The following is a 13,718-nucleotide window of genomic DNA, read 5'->3' as shown; positions in this document are numbered from 1 at the left end:
AGCTGTTATTTCCTCATTCAAGGTCAGTCAAAAGATCCATAAGCAAATCAGTAGAATCTTATATATACTAAAGGTGAAAGAATATTTTAACTCATTAAATTAGAAATACCCTGCACTCTATAATTAAGTACACCTTTTTCCACAGGGATATTCTCCACTTTCTATCCTCATTGTTTCAGGGATTACAGGGATTACAGGATAGCACCAAGAAAAACTTACCTTGTATCTTGGCCCACGTTTTCTTTTACTTTAAAAAAAAAGGGGGGGGGGGCTGTTCTGGGGATATAGCTCAGTTGGTAGAGTGCTTGCCTCATATGCATGAGGCCCTGGGTTCAATCCCCAGTAACACACACACACACACACAGACACACACAAAGACAGAGGACATTCATTGAGGCACTTTTTAAAGTAATTTTTTTGTACTGGGGATTTAACCCAGGGGCACTTTACCACTAAGCTACATTCCTGTTTGTTTCTTATGAGACAGTGTCTTGCTAAGTGGATGAGGCTGGTCTCAACCTTGCTGTCCTCCTGCCTGGGCTTAAAGTTATGTGCCAGTGTGCCCAGCTCATGTAGACATTTTCAAATTTCATTTCTGAGAGTATGGTGATTGTTTTTATGAAGACTGTAAGAAACATGTATAATGCTCTTGGAAACTATAGACTTAAGATGTGACACTCAATCTTACCTTCTTACAGTTTCTCAGTATGTTGTTAAGGAGTCTTCTCTGCCTGGTCAGCAGCAGAACAGGAGAGAAGTTCATTTAGTGTCACATTATTGGATGACATTTACTTATTCATTTAGTTATTTAGAAAATTACTGTTCCCTGGCTTCCATAAGCCAAGTGTTGAGTCGGATCCTCCTGAACATGCAAATTATACCACAGTTAGGGAACTTTGGCATCAGTAGAGGAAGTAGGACATCCATGACCCTTATGATCAGCACTTACTGTGGCCAGGAGAAACAGAAGGACCCTATTAAATTTCAAAGACAATAATGTCAAAAGTAATGATGATATTAAACATAAGAGCAATCCATATTGTTGTCATTCTGTTACTAAGATACATATAAGTATCACTTGGAGAAAAATGGGAAGAGATGGTTTCAAGCTGGGACTATCAGGGAAGGCAATGGACAGAGGACATGTGAATTGAACTTTAAAAGGTAAGGTGATTTTTGAGATAAAAAATGAATGAATGAGAATTTTATCCAAAGGCAATCATAAGTAAATCACAGAGATGAGACAGTACGTGTCACATGGAGGGAACACTGAAAAACCCAACATTATGTCAAAAAAAGACCTTACAATGGAGAGTGGGAAAAATGACACTGGCAGGGCATTTGCACCAGGCAATGGGCACTTGTGAATTCTGTACTAAGGAGCTTGACTTATAGATTGTAGGTAATAGGGCACCATTGATAACTTTGGTAGTCACTGTGATGAGCTGCCAAGATCCCCCTTCAAATGAAGTGTGTGGTAATAAGGCTACCTCCAGAACCCCCACCATCAGAACCTTTGAGGATTGCCACAGCCAGCCCAGGACCAGTGTGCTGGTGATCAAGATGAGGACAAAAAGATCTGACCTTCTGCATTAGTCCATTCCCAATTAATATAACAAAATACTTAAGGCTGGAGACTTCATAAATAAAAAATGTTCACAGTTTTGGAGCGTCAAAGGCATGGTGCTGGCATCCTCTCAGCTGTGAGCAGGGCCCTGTTGCAAATGGTCTCATGGTGGTGGCAGTGAGTATGAGAGGGAGAGATTGCATGTCAATACAAGAAACCAGAGGATAGAGAGAGGCTTTTTTGTAATAACTCAGTATCTTGAGAGCTAATTTAGGGCCCCATGAAAAATACCTGAGTCCCTTCTGAGATTATTGTTCTTAATGTTCCAATGGATTTCCACTAAACCCTGCTTCTCAATGGTCCCATGCAACCATGAACCCTAGGGATGCAAATCACATCCAAACCAAGCATTATCTCAGCTCAAAGAAAGACAGTTCTCAAGGGCTATTCTAGATCCAGAGCCCCGCATGAGTCAGCCAAAGCTGCTTGTAGGGCCTCTCTTGCAACATGTCTTCTTCCTAACCATCTCCTACTTCTTCTGCCCCTATCCATAGATGCTGATCCTAAATTTAGGCCCTCATAAACACCCTGCTCACTAAACTCCATTACAGAGCTTGATTTCCAGGTTGTCACCTGGACACATAAACAAAACCAAGTGTAATATAAAGCCAATACTCCGCCTCCCAATCACTTGTCAATCTGCGCTCTGCCCACCTCTTACGTTACAGGAATTTCCGGCTTATGCTGGGCCATTTTCCTGCTTCCCACGTTATGTCCTAACATGCTAAATAGCTATTGGTTCATCAGTCAGCTTGCACGCATTCTCCTCCGCTACTGGTTCCTTCCAGCCTGGGAGATTCCAATATCTGGGAGAAGCGCACACGCCATCTCTCTCCTTTTTCCTTTCTTTTCACCCTGAGCGGATGTGTTAGTCATCCGCATAATAAAGTCTCTTGCGTGAGACCTCGTGTCTGCAGTGCATTTTTCTGGGAGCTATTGGCCAGCCGCAACTGAGACGAGCAAGCGGGCAGCAGTTCAGCGGGATCGCGCAGCGGTGGCTATCGCCGCGGGTCCCAAGCTGCCTTACACCAAGGAAAAACATGATCAGAATTGTTATACAGGAATATTAATGGTGACAACAATGAGCAAGAAAACTGAGACCAAGTGTGGAGGACGTTTATAAGATTTAATAAATCAAAAACTAAATCAACAAGGAGGAAAATGACAACACTGAATCCTTATAGATTGTTACTGATCAGATGCTTGGAGAAAAAAGAAAAACCAGAAAGTGTTGAAACTTGAATGATTGAAATGGTATTGAAAACAGTGTCCCAGAAGCTTAGAGGGAAAATTGTGTATCTCAGAAGCATGAGGAGGCTGCAGATGAATTTCTCAATGAGATGAGGAATTAGGTAGAACACTGTTAGTGAGATGGATAAGGTAGCTACTACAGGATAGTCATGTTTGTTTTGCAAAATGGTCAAGATAGCAGGCAGGGGGCCAGAACTGCTGAGAGTAAGCAAAAGTGGCAAATGAAGATTGGCATAAGGGTTGAAAAGATTTTTTTTTTTTTTTTTTTGTGGAAGAGGTAAAGAATTTAATTCTTTAAACCTTGATTCTATATGTGAATCATTCGAAAAGCAGTGAGAAAAAGAAAAAGAAAAAACAGGTTTCGTAGAGTGCCTCTACTGCAAGTTAAAATGTAAGAATTAGAAGAAAGGAAGTAATCTTCCTTCTCTTTTCCAGGAGCAGGAGCCTGGAGAGTCCCAACTTGCTAGTGGACAAGCTGTTTCAGGGCAAGTATTTACAGTTCATGAAAGGAGAAATTTGGAGCCTCCCATGATGGTGCACACCTGTAATCCCAGCAACTGGAGGCTGAGGCAGGAACACTGCAAGTTTGAAGCCAGCCTCACAACTCAGTGAGGTCCTCAAAACTTATACCTGGTCTCAAAATTTAAAAATTAAGGAAAAAGAAAGAAAAGGGCTGGGAATGTGACTCAGTGGTTAAACACCCTGGTTTTCAGTTCCCAGTACCAAACAAAGCGGGGAAACGGGTATTTGGAGCCACTTCTGAATATAAAACAACTGAGGAAGTGTGTACTTGGCATTTTCTTTGAAGGGTCTCATGAGAATAGTAAAATGTATGTTTTTTAAGAGTAGAACTTGCAAATAAATGGATGGGATTGGAGAATATCATGCTAAGTGAAATAAGCCAATCCCAAAAAACCAAAGGCTGAATGTTTTCCCTGATAAGTGGAGAATGATATATAATGGGGGTGGGGGGAGGGAGAGAAGAATGGGGAAACTTTAGATTATGTAGAAGGAAATGAGAGGGAGGGGGGTATAAAAAATGGTGGAATGAGACAGACATCATCACCCTATGTACATGTACAATTATACGAATGGTATGAATCTATGTTGTGTACAACCATAGAAATGAAATGATGTACCCCTTTTATGTGCAATGAATCAAAATGCAGTTTGTAAAAATTTAAAAGATAAATTTAAAAAAATACAAAAAAAAATATTAAAAAAAAAAAAAGAGTAGAGCTACATGAATGTGCAGAGACTGAAACCTGCATGACTAGAACCTGTTGGAGCCATGAGCTATGAGAAATGGCTTGGGAGCCTCCCAGTATTTTGAGACCACTCCTTTCACTATCTGTCAACATTTGTGTCTTCCAGTACCATATCCTCAGCCATCATTTCTTCACACTCCTTTTAGTCCTGCTGGGTGGACTCATGTACTTCTTCCTGCCAGCAGCTGCCACCTCCCGTGAGGTACCCACTATCCTAACTTCTAGCAACACAGATCATCCTTGTCTGTTTCTATTCTTTATGTATTTGGAACCATTCAGCATGCCATCTTTTCTCTCTGGCTTTATTTATTCAACATTTTGTTGGTGAGATTCCACTTTGGTTCTCATGGCTATACAGTATTCAAATGTGAACATACTACAATTTAATTGCCTGTTTTGCTGTTGATGGGCACTAGGATGGATTCCAGTTTGAACAGTGCTCTTACAGACATTATAGCATAAGTCTTTTCATGAACATATGTGTGTAGTTCTATTTAGTATCACTCCTTGGGTAGAATTGAGAGGGTGTCTGTTCAGTCCCAGAAAATACTGATAGAGAATTTTCCAAAAGGTTTGTAATAAGATATGATGGCACCAGAAATGTAGGAGAGTTCTGGTTCTAACTCCTGTATAACCTTACCAACATTTGGTATTTTTCATTTTCTTTTATGCATTCTTTCTGGTATGCAACTGATTTTTCATTGTGGTTTTAATTTATATTTCCTTGATGTTATGGTTAGATATGAGGTGTCCCTGAAAGTGCAAGGTTAGACTATTCAAGGAAGTTTAGGGGTGAATGATGGGGTTATGAAAGCCCTAATTCAATCAGTACATTAATCCACTTGAATGGACCAACTAAGTGATAACTATAGGCAGGTAGGGTATGACTGGAGGAGGTGGTTCACTAGGGGCATGCCTTTGGGGTTTATAGTCTGACACTGGTGAGAGAGAGCTCTATTTCCTGATTGCCATTTTCTGAGCTTCTTCACTTCACCACACCCTTCTGCCATAGTATTTTGTCTCATTTGGGGCCCAGAGTAGTGGAGTTGCTTATCTATAGACTGAGACCTCTGAAACTATGGGCCCCAAATAAATTTTTCTACTCTAAAATTGTTCTTGTCAGGTCTTTTGGTCCCTGGGGAAAAAAAAAAAAAAAAGAAACTGACTGAAACATTTAGACTAAGTTGAGTACTTTTCCTAAATGTCAGTGATTTGGATAACCTGTTTTATGAAGTTCTTGCTTAAGTCCTTTATTAATTTTTTTTCCTGTTAGGTTATCTGTTATTTAATTGGTGTTTGAAATTTTTAATATGCTTTGAAAATAAACTTTTTATAGCATTCTATCTACTTATTATCTATGTACTACCTACCTAACTCATCTTGAGCATTTATCTTTTTATTATCTATCTATTTCTACCTAAATATCTGGTTCACCTTGACCCTCTTTAATGGTTCCCTTTTCCTTTTCAAATGACATCTTTTGATAGAGGTGATCTTAATTTTAGTATTCTGACATCATTCTCTTTTAAAGATGGTACTTTTGTTCTCAGTCTGGTTTGAAGTTACCACTCCTTTCATTATCTGTCGACATTTTTGTCCTCCAGGACCATATCTTCAGCCATCATTTCTTCATACTTGCTTTAGTTGTGCTGGGTGGACTCATGCACTCATCTGTAACAAAAATGCATACAGCTTGCAAATCTCCCACCTAGATCACATTCTTGATTTTCAGAACCATATTTTTAAATTAAGGAAAAACTGATATACAGTGAATTTAATATTTTTTTTCTCTGTGAAGACTCTCATTGGTATTTTTATGGAGATGAATAGAATCTGTATATTGCTTTCGGTAGTATGGCCACTTGGAAAATATGGATTCTGTCTATCCAAGAACATGGTATGTCTTTTCAACTTCTAAGGTCTTCTTCAATTTCTTTCTTTTGTATTCTACAATTTTCATTGTAGAACTCTCTTACCTCCTGGGTTAGACTAATTCCCAAGTATATATTTTTTTACAGGTTATTTTGAATGGGATGGTTTTTCTCATTTATTCCTGGGCTAAATCACTATTGGAACTTAGGAAAACTATTGGGTCAGTCATCTGTCTTCCAACATGTTCAAAAACAATCCGTATTGTGTTTTTTAAAAATATTTTTTTATTTGTTCTTACTAGTTATACTTGATAGTAGAATGTATTTTGACATATTATAAATATATGGAGTATAACTTATCATCCTTCTGGTTGTACATGGTGTAGATTTACATTAGTCCTGTAATCATATATGCTCACTGGATAGTAACGTCTGATTCATTCTATCTTTCCTATTCCCATTCCCTCTTCCTTCCCTTAATTCCCCTTTGTCTAATGTAAAGCACTTTTAATCCTCCCTCCCCATCCCCTTATTGTGAGATAGCATTCGAATATCAGAGAAAACATTCAGCCCTTGGTTTTGGGGGGATTGGCTTTTTTCATTTAGCATGATATTCTCCAGCTCCATCCATTTACTGGCAAACGCCATCATTTCATTCTTCTTTAAGGCTAACATTCCATTGTGTATATATACCACATTTTCTTTATCCAGTGATTTGTTGAAGAGCACCTAGTTGGTTCCATAGCTTAGCTATTGGGAATTGAGCTGCCATACACATTGATGTGGCTATATCACTGTAGTATGCTGATTTTAAGTCCTTTGGGTATAAACCCAGGAGCAGGATAATGGGTCAAATGGTGGTTCAATTCCAAGATTTCTGAGGAAATCTCCATACTGCTTTCCATAGCGGTCGCCCATATTGTGTTTTTATAGTTCATAATTTCTATTGCTCAGCAGGATAAAATTTTAAGACTGTGCCAAAATTTGCATGTTCTTTTTCAGACTAATGGAAATTTGGGATGACGTTGAAATGGAAATGTGAACTCTGAATTTGTTCCATATTTTTGCATCCTTACAGCACATTAATTCTGACCATTATTGCACCTGCCTAGATGCTAAAAATATCTTCAGATTGGTCTCACAATTTTTAAACTCTCCTGCTGTTTTTGAAATACTCTTCTGTGTTTCCTAAATGATCTAATAGTAAACTTTTCCCTATAGCTTTTTTTTCCCCCAAATTGTTCAACTCCTCTCCTTTATTGATTTGAAGATAAAATCAAATAATTATAACAATTGGCTGTATGATTTCTGGTGCCATCTTTCTGGCCTCATGCTTATCATTTGTGTGTTTGTTTTTCTATAGGCTTCTTTCAACAGTCCTATTTAAATAGTTAGACTTCACCAAATATGACAGACTTTCCAAGTTTTTGAGAAGGCATTCTTACCCAGTTTTTATGTTCTGTTCCCTTTTATGGAAAGGTAATAAAAATATGATTGCCTGCTACAAATTCTCTCAAATTTCAATCCATGGTCTTTCTTTTATGAACAGTTCCACCCTCCCTCACAGCACAATAACTGAGGCTGAATTACAGCCTTCTCTCATGTGCCATACCTTTCTCTAACATAGTACAGATACTATAACTATAGTTTTATTTGGTTTATCTTTCAAACCATAAAATATCCACAGACTGCCTACTTTCATTTCTCTTTCATTAGCAGATAACATTCCCTAACTCATTGTTAGGTAAAAGAAAATTTGGTGTAGAGGACTGGATTAAAAAACATGCCAAGTCATCCAACAATTAGCTTTACTTTATTCATAAGACAAAATTAGTTTTAAATTATGTGTACTGTGAAACCATTTTCATTTCTCTTTATATGGAAATTTACTATGAGGTGATACATACATTTCCTTCAGCATTATCCATCCCACTTTATTGGCAAAACAGAACTTTGGTTATGTTTTACTTTCTCGGGTCACACCCAAAGCAACCCAGACTTGCCATAGGAATATCCCCTGGTTATCTTGTCTGAGAGAATGCAATTTGTTGGTGTTAATTACTCCCTATCCACCTTCATTTCCAGCTTAAGTGATCCTTTAAATTGCATCTTTCCACTAAAGCATTAATCTTCCTGTGGGTTTTATTTTAATGTTTTCTTCACACATGAACTGCACAGAATTTAGAGCTAGGAGAGAACTCAGAAATCTTCTTACACAGTGCTTCTCAAATATGAAAATATAAACCCTGTGGGCACATGGCTTTAATCCAAGGTGGCAGTAGAAAGGAAGTCTGAAAAGCTACAAGAATAAAATTTGTGAAGTTTGTGTCTTTCCCAAAGCTTTGGAGGAAGGATGGAATCAAATCTTATAGTTTGCAGCTAATTTAAGGAATTATCTTATATCTGAAAAATAGAATGTATATATAATGAAGTAGAATGCATAATTCACAGTAGTGTTCAGATTGATCAGAACATTTCAAAGAAACCTGAATATGTGTTTGTTAATTTAATAGTACATCTCCAATCAGGCATTGAGTTTTCTTTGGCCCTAGGTATTGGAATGAAAAGTCTGAGAAAAAAAAAGTGATCTTTTTCTTTCTTGCATTTGAAAAGATAAACATACTATAAGCAGTATGAATTAACTGGGATCTTTCAGCACTTTTTTGATTCTAAGTCCCATTCGCTCTCCTCTTCTCTGCTCATTTGTGACTTGCTCAGAGTGAGCTCTGCAGAATATTTTCTTCAATTTAGGTTCCAGTCTTGTGTCACATGAGTTTCCAGGGGCTTGCTGATGCTACCATATTTCTATGTCATGATGGGGAAAATCTAGGCACAAAGAAATTTAAATTTTGGAACAAATTAAAATGTTAGTATGCATCTCAGATTCAAAGCACCCTTCTATCCCAAAGTCTGCATCTTTGCCAGAATGCTTCCTAGTCACAACTAGAATATGTATAAACAATGAAGTGTTCTTCACTAGCAAGCTCTGTGTTTATACTGTGACTCACAAGGATGCATTTTCAGTTGGAGTTCTCACAGGTTTGTAACTGAGTAAAGTACAGAGATTACTCTCTTCCCACTGCCCCAGCAATTCCACTTATAGGTGGCAAGCAATGGGTGCCCCTGGCTTTCACATACTGTGCACCCACAGACACCAGGTGGATCTTACTAAAACCATCTGAGGGTATTTTTATGTTGTTTTGTTGTTGTAGCTATTGTTGAATCTTGGAAAACCATTCAATGGCTTTTATCTAAATAGTTTCTCTCTCATCCACTGGAATGTGATATGCACAATGTCATTAGAGAGTTCTGAGATATAACGTGTTTAAAATAGGTGATTAAGTTGGCAAATAAAAACCTGTACAACATTTTTGTTTTAGTTAATTTCTCAAAAATGTTCTTTCATATATAGCAGACTCTTTATAAGGACCTAATGAGACATTTTTCTGTAGCTTAATTTGCAATTATAAATCCATTTATTTTCTTAAAATTGTGAAACATAATAACCTCTCGCCTAAACACATGCTAATAATAGTTCATTTAAAATCGCAAGGATAATCTACTTAATAAACCCAAGTCCTAGGTAACGTGACAGTCATATTCTTTTAAGGGATAACAGTGCAATCAGCTCCACAAAGTAATCACATATCTGTGAATAGTTGTGAAAATGTCGTAAATGCAATGAACATTTTATTTAATTTGCATGATATGAAAAGTCCAGCATGTGCCAAAAGCAGAATTTTCTGGTATTTACAAAGTGTGGAGCTTCTTTGAAGAGATGGGCTGCTGCCAGGGCAATGCTCAAGGCATTCTGTGGGAGGACGGGGCCCAGGAGAAGCCATCCAGGACAAATATTTATGTCTGCTTTGGCACTCCCAAGAGAAGCAAGTACTAAGTGCCATTTATTTCTCCAATTAGGTCTATGTAGGTCTGCCATCAAATAAGACCTTTAACTCTTGAGTTGTAGAGAGCATGACTTTCTAAATTAAAGACATCACCAGCCCTAGAGTGAATCCAAGTTGTGGCACAGCCAGAAAAAGGTTTCCTAAACTATTCTAGTGGATTGGGTTGTATGTATTGAGAATAATACAATGCTTTTGGTCTTTTCTGCTAGCAGTCTAATGGAATCAACTTAGAAAAAAATATAAATACAAGAGATAAGAGGGTCTTCAACTGATTCCTGGAAACTTCCAACATTTCTAACTGATCCCAGGAACAAAAAGCAAAGGACACTAAAAGAAAAGCAACTAATTTGGTTGGAAGAAAACCACAGAGAATGTGACATCACAGAACCCAAAGCCAGACTGCACTTCAGGATGGAAGGAGCGAACAGTGGCATGAAATACTATTCCAAAATTTGAGTAAGCTTTGGAAAAAAAAGAGTGTTGACTTAGGGAAGTAAAAGCTGTTTCAATTTGAAGGGACATTCTGATAGGAACAGAATATATTTTGATAGTTACCAGAAACAATATGTGTTGAGTAAGTATAGACGACTCCATAGGGAAAATTTCCTATGAGTAGAGAGTACAGCAACAGAGGACCCAAGAACACCACGCAGTCCAGGAAGGATCAAAATCTCTTGAATTTAGTAGACCTTTAGTTATGAAATCTGTAGTAGGTCCATTGGTGCTGTGCTTGACTTCAAATGATTCACAGCTTACAGGGTACTATTCAATAATACAGAAAATATAAAATATTAATTAGAAAAGTCTAGATAAAATTCTGTGGGACTTCTTGTGGGAAAAGAAAGTATCCAAGGCTTTGTCAAAGGTAATGAGCTTTATGATGGGCCCTGAAGGACTGATAAAATTGTATACCATTGGAAAGTAATGAAAGGGATTTTCAAGCAAAAGAAACTATATGAGCTGAGCTAGAACTGAGCAGTGCACAGCACCTGTGCCTGCTTTGGCTCAACATTCTTAGATAATATTTGAGGACAAACAGAGGAAATGTAACTGGACAGGTAGATTGTAGCCATATAATGGAGGCCTTGAATGTCTGTATGAGAATACACACTGAAGAGTAGACAGTTAAGAGTGTCTGCAGCAGATGAATGACATTAAATTTGTATTTGAATGACTGGAATATGCATTAAGAATTTACAGATATTGTAAGGAGACTGAATTTTTTGATTCTTATCATTGCCAGTTTCAATGACAAGCCTAGCCTGGGACCTGGTGTCACTGCTTGGGTCTATAGTCTCCCTCTTCCTTCATTTCCTGCACAAATGCTATAATTTTGATAAGTGTCCCCCCAAGGGCCCATGAGTTAAAGGATTAGTCCCTAACCAGTGGCATTTTTGAACATCAAAGGAAACTTTAAGAGGTAGGATCCATTGGGAGGAAGTTAGGTCATTAAGGACATGCCCTTGAAAGGGACAATGAAACCCCAACTCCTCCCTCTTCCTCTCTTTCACACCCTGGCTATGAAGTGAATGGTTACGCCACACTCTGTTGCCATAATGTGTTGCCTCACCATAGACCCCAAAACAATGGGGCCAACTAATCACAGACTGACCTCCAAAACTGTGAGTCAAAATGAACCTTTTCTCTTTATAATCTCAGTGTTTCTTACAGTAATGGAGAGCTGACTACCACAGCAAGTTTCCTATAATCTCAAGACCTTAGTCATTACATTGAAGTCAATGAAGTGTTAACTAGTGTGATACACATTCCTCCCAAATTCCTGAAAGACATCCATTACCTCTAGGTTGGGTTAAGGTAGGATGAGTTTCATGTTGCACTAATGCAGGAGAATTAGAAAAAGATAATGAGGTTAGAGTGATGAGAGAATTACAAATTGGAGAAAGAAGTCAGGCCTAAATTCCAGGGGCCATAGGAACCACTGATGAATTTTAACATAAGAGTTAGCATCACCAGAAGTGTTGTTTGTAAAATAAAGCTGGAAATAGATATAATACAGAAAGAATTTCTTTATTCTTTAATTTCTTCAACAAATATATATTGCATTCTTATGGTGCTAAGTACTGGATGTACAATAAAGAGCAAAAAGGACATTATCTCTACCCTCATGAAACTCAACACTATATCAAGAGGAAACTGGGAGGAACTGGGGATAGAAACATTACCACGTGGAATCTTTAAAGAGTGAAGTTGAGAGGCACAGAGGTTCTGAGTTAGAGGGTGGCATGGCAGAACACAAAAGAATGGATAGTAATTAAAACAGCTTCTGAGCTTCAGAAGAAACAGGCTCCAACACCAACCTAATCCTTCTCCATCACTCCCTTGCTGTATGAAAGTCTCATATGCAAAAGACCCTCTTGATTTTAGAGCAATGTAATCTGTACATATCTCTACGGTGAGAACAAATGACAGTGGAAATTTGGAGGTGGATCCCTTTCCTCACAAGGGCACAAGCCTACATTCCAGCCATGTCCCTCTCTTATTTGAATTCTCACGAACCTGCAAGTACTAGAACCATCTCTGGCTCCTAAGTGCCCTTCTGTCTGTCTTAAATATTCTCTCTTTTCCATGATGTTTATCCAAACCTAAAATATTCTATTAAGTTCCAGGCTGCACATTGTATAATTTTAATCTGGCTCAGATTTAGGGCATTTTGTTATAGCTTTCCTGAGACAAATTATCTTGTTTGCACCTTTCTCATCGCCCTCAGCACACAACTTTATTATTTTAGTTGGTGCCTCTCTCATGACAAGATAAATAGTCCCTAAGAACTTAAAACTGCCATTATATTTGCATCTGCATGTAAGTAAATAGCAGAGTTTCTAAGACAGAGAATTCAACAACAACAGCAAATGGGATACTTATTATCTATATTTTTAAGCTTTATATTCTTATTTATACCAAAGATATACTTTAAGCTATTGAATTTTGCATGTTCTTTAACCTTATATTACAGACAAGGACACGTAAACATAGAGCTATTATATAACTTAACTAAGTTTACTCAATCAGAAACACACACACACACATGATCTATGTTACCAGTCTTCAAAGCAAATCATTCAAATTCCTCAAACCTCAGTTTCCTCATATGTAAAATATTTACTCAGTATTCTGTTGCAGGTTCTGCTCATGGAGGCTTTTATATTGCATTAAGCAGCATGGGCTAGATGACAAACAGCCCTGATACCCTAGTGACTTAATCCAACAATTAATTTAATTTTTCACTCTTGTTACATTTCGTCTTAGGTTTGTATTAATCTGTTGCCACCCACAGCAACAATCTGGCGGTAATTTATCAGAGATGGACTAGAACTGAACTACTTCTATTATCTTTATCTGGGTTACTTCCTTGCTTGTTTGCTTGTTCACTAGTTTAAAGAGGAAGAGAGGCTTTGCTTACTTTTAGTTTTAGAGGAAGAAAGACTTTGCTTAGAGGAAGAGAGACTTTGCTTAGAGGAAAGGAGACTTTGCTTAGAGGAAAAGAGACTTTGCTTAATTTTAGAGGTGCTACTTTTTCAGAGAGGCTACACTTATCAAAGGTCTACTGCTTCTTAAATGTGGGTTGCTTCTTGGAGGTGCGGGGTGCTGCTTGCAGCGTGCGGCATGCAGCCTACGTCCTACAACCTGTGACCTAGAGTTGTGTTCTTAGTTCCACGTTCTGCGATCTGCAACCTGTGTTCTACGATCTATCAGAGGTGCTGCTTATCCGAGGTGCTTCCTATAGGTGCGTGTCTTATATACCTAAGGCAGCCAATCAGCTTAGGATTAAGTAGGA

General features: G+C 38.0%; 1 non-coding gene across 1 annotated transcript; it reads left to right on the top strand.

Moving 5' to 3' along the window:
* The first annotated feature begins 280 nt into the window (after positions 1–280).
* Positions 281–348, top strand: Trnam-cau (transfer RNA methionine (anticodon CAU)). Its single transcript has one exon. It is a non-coding gene; the product is annotated as a tRNA-Met (tRNA).
* Positions 349–13,718: the final 13,370 nt, after the last annotated feature.

Source organism: Sciurus carolinensis, chromosome 8 (assembly GCF_902686445.1).
Source record: "Sciurus carolinensis chromosome 8, mSciCar1.2, whole genome shotgun sequence".
Taxonomy (NCBI): domain Eukaryota; kingdom Metazoa; phylum Chordata; class Mammalia; order Rodentia; family Sciuridae; genus Sciurus; species Sciurus carolinensis.
This window is presented reverse-complemented; position numbering and strand designations above follow the sequence as displayed.